Genomic DNA, 2,989 nt, shown 5'->3' on the forward strand with positions numbered 1-2,989 from the left:
GCAGGGTTGGAGCCATGTTAGAGAGAGAGAGAGAGAGAGAGAGAGAGAGAGAGAGAGAGAGAGAGAGAGAGAGAGAGAGAGAGAGAGAGAGAGAGAGAGAGAGAGAGAGAGAGAGAGAGAGAGAGAGAGAGAGAACAATGAATGAGAGAGTACAATCAAGCCCTGTACAATGAAGTCATACCTCTCTTTGTCTCTCCCGCTCTCTCTAATGCTCTCATTGATACACTCACAAACTCCCATTTGAATGCGCGCACGCATGCACGGACCCACGCACGCACACTCACATGCTGACTTGCAGGTGCAGGAAATTGTATTAAGGGGAAACAGGAAGTGGGTCTCTCGCTGTAACAGGGCTGAACTCAAAAGACACTCTTTGTTACCAAGTTTCCTCTTCAGCGCCACTGGCTACAATTAGACACCACACACATATAGTAAGGTCCTAGAGCAGGGTTGCCATGTCTCGTTGCTCTCTGGCAAAAACCTCTTATCTCTTATATTTTAACTTTTTGTGTTTTTTCTTAAATGTACGCCCTATACGTATACTATGTCATACTACAGCGTCACCCAAAAGCATCAAAAGTATCAGATCTACAAGATCAAAACAAGGCACGAAGCGACGCATTTTGAGCTTGTAGATCTGCTTCTTTTGATACTTTTGAATTTGAATCCTGAAAAGTAACAGTTTTGGACATATGAGGTTTCCACTCGACAGAGACAGTCTGCTTATTATAAGCGACAAAGGGCTTGTTTTCCTGTAAAGTTGCTCGTAGTTTTTTCAGGCTTGAAAGTAGTAGTAGTAGTAGGCGGCAAGTAGTAGGAGGCAAGCCCTTATTTCAGGGCTTGCCTCCTAATTTTGTTGTTCAAATCAGTGGTTTTCAAACATATTCATGAAGGTCCCCATCTGTTTGTTAAAATGTTTAAAAAAATATTCAATATATATAAAAGCAAGATTTGTGGGTAAATATCAGATCTACAAGCTACAAGCACCTCATTGTGAGCTTGTAGATTGGGCATTTTCAAATAGTCGATGTATACAGGTTTAATATGCTCATGTGGCCTATAGTCGCTTACTCGCTTCTTATGGGCTTGTTTTCATAGGTTTCCTGGTTTGCTTATTTCTCTCGCATAATCTGGCAACACCGTCCTTAAAGACTGAGATGCGGGCTTTTATCATCTCTCTGAATAAGGACAGCGGTTGTTAGCGATGATGTTTACCGATGGCTGTTTGCCTTGTATGTGTAAATGGGGGGTTAGCTGGTGCAAACGCGCGCCTTGCTAATCACGACGTTTGTTCTCCGCTGAATGCTAACATCAATGCTAACCGGGTTTCATCAATGCTAACGCTGTGTTGCAAATTGAATTAATTCACAGGGGGACGTCGACAATAACCCCTAGAGCGCCTACGAGAGGGAACAGCTGAATCCTTGAGTGTCTTTGCTCCATCTTTTGACTCTGATATAAGAGAAGCCTCGCCTTATTGCCTCGCCTCGCCTCACACAGTGTGCCTGAATAAATGTGTCTTTATAATCTTCTCTTTTTAAGCGAGAATCAGACGTATATTCACTCCACACGCGTGCAAAGACTTAAATAGATTCCATTCTATCGCATGCATCAAAGCTAATAGCTTGTGTGCGTGTGTGTGTGTGTGTGTGTGTGTGTGTGTGTGTGTGTGTGTGTGTGTGTGCGTGTGCGTGTGCGTGTGTGCGCGCACATGCATGCGTGTGTGAAGTAAAGTTAATGTTATGCATGAGCTATAAAAAAAAATGCCTTCCCTCATCAAGAAACCAAGGAGAATAATCCCAGCCCGGCTGAATTATTAGCCTGTGTGTGCGTGTGCATGTATGTGTGTGTGTTTGTGTGTGTGTGTGTGTGTGTGTGTGTGCGTGCGTGCGCACACCCGCGTGGATTATTTGCTGTGTGTGAGAGATCACACAACGGCCTCAGCCAATTCTAATGAACCAATTACAGTGAAGTCTCTCCGCTTCTCTTCCATTTGATGATGAGATGCATGCTATAGACTCACTAGAGACTCTAGTGAGTCTATAGCATGCATGTACTCTAGTCTAGAGTATAGACTATACCATTGCTGTCGGGTGGACACATTTTATGTCCAAAACCGTTCCTTTTTGTGTATTATTTGTTCAAATATTTAAAATAGTGAAAATAGCCGATCTACAAGCTCACAACGTGTTGCGATGCGACGCTTTGTGAGCTTGTAGATCTGCAATTTTCACTTATTTTGTGCGACACTCTTATATGGCAAGGGTAGGGGCGTAAATATACCATAAAAACATAAGCAAGTTGAAATATGGAGATATGAGGTTTCCGCACGGCAGCGATATCCTCATTAACTCCCACAAAACAACGTTTTGAAGCCCAAATCAACTGCGTTGTAAGAAGACCAAAGGCCTTGAAATGAGGACCATGCAAATCGTTAACCAGGCTAGAAATCCAATCCAGTTTACAAATGAGCACCAGTGTTAACAAAAGAATTCAGGGCAACGGTTCCTCAGGTTTGGCTTGCCTCAGTTTGTAACCAAATGAGGACGCTCACACAACACAGAACAGTGTTTGAATTATTACATTAAAACTAACTTAACAACTAAAATGCAAACAACCCAAAAGGCTGGGGTGCTCCCAGTGAGCTGCATGGTGAGAGAGAGAGTGAGAGACATCAGGTCCATGCAGCCGCCCCTTGTTTTTTTTTTTTAAGATATCGTTTGGCTTTTTCTGCCTTTATTGATAGGCGTCAATTGGGTATGGCAAGGCCATACCTTGGCTCCAACCAAATAAGTATCTAAATTCAATGCACACATTATTTTCCAAATGTGTATTTTGATCAGAGAAAAGTGATGAAAGCCACATTTCTTGGGCCTTTCAATAAAAAAAAATCACACTCAGTGTGAGTAAGTGGTGCCTACTCTGTTTGATGAGTGGGCGCTGGCATTCAGACGGTACTACTCAATTTGATGTGTGGGTGCTTGTATTG

This window comes from Gymnoscopelus braueri (genome assembly GCF_963280865.1).
Source record: "Gymnoscopelus braueri genome assembly, chromosome: 6".
Taxonomy (NCBI): Eukaryota; Metazoa; Chordata; class Actinopteri; order Myctophiformes; family Myctophidae; genus Gymnoscopelus; species Gymnoscopelus braueri.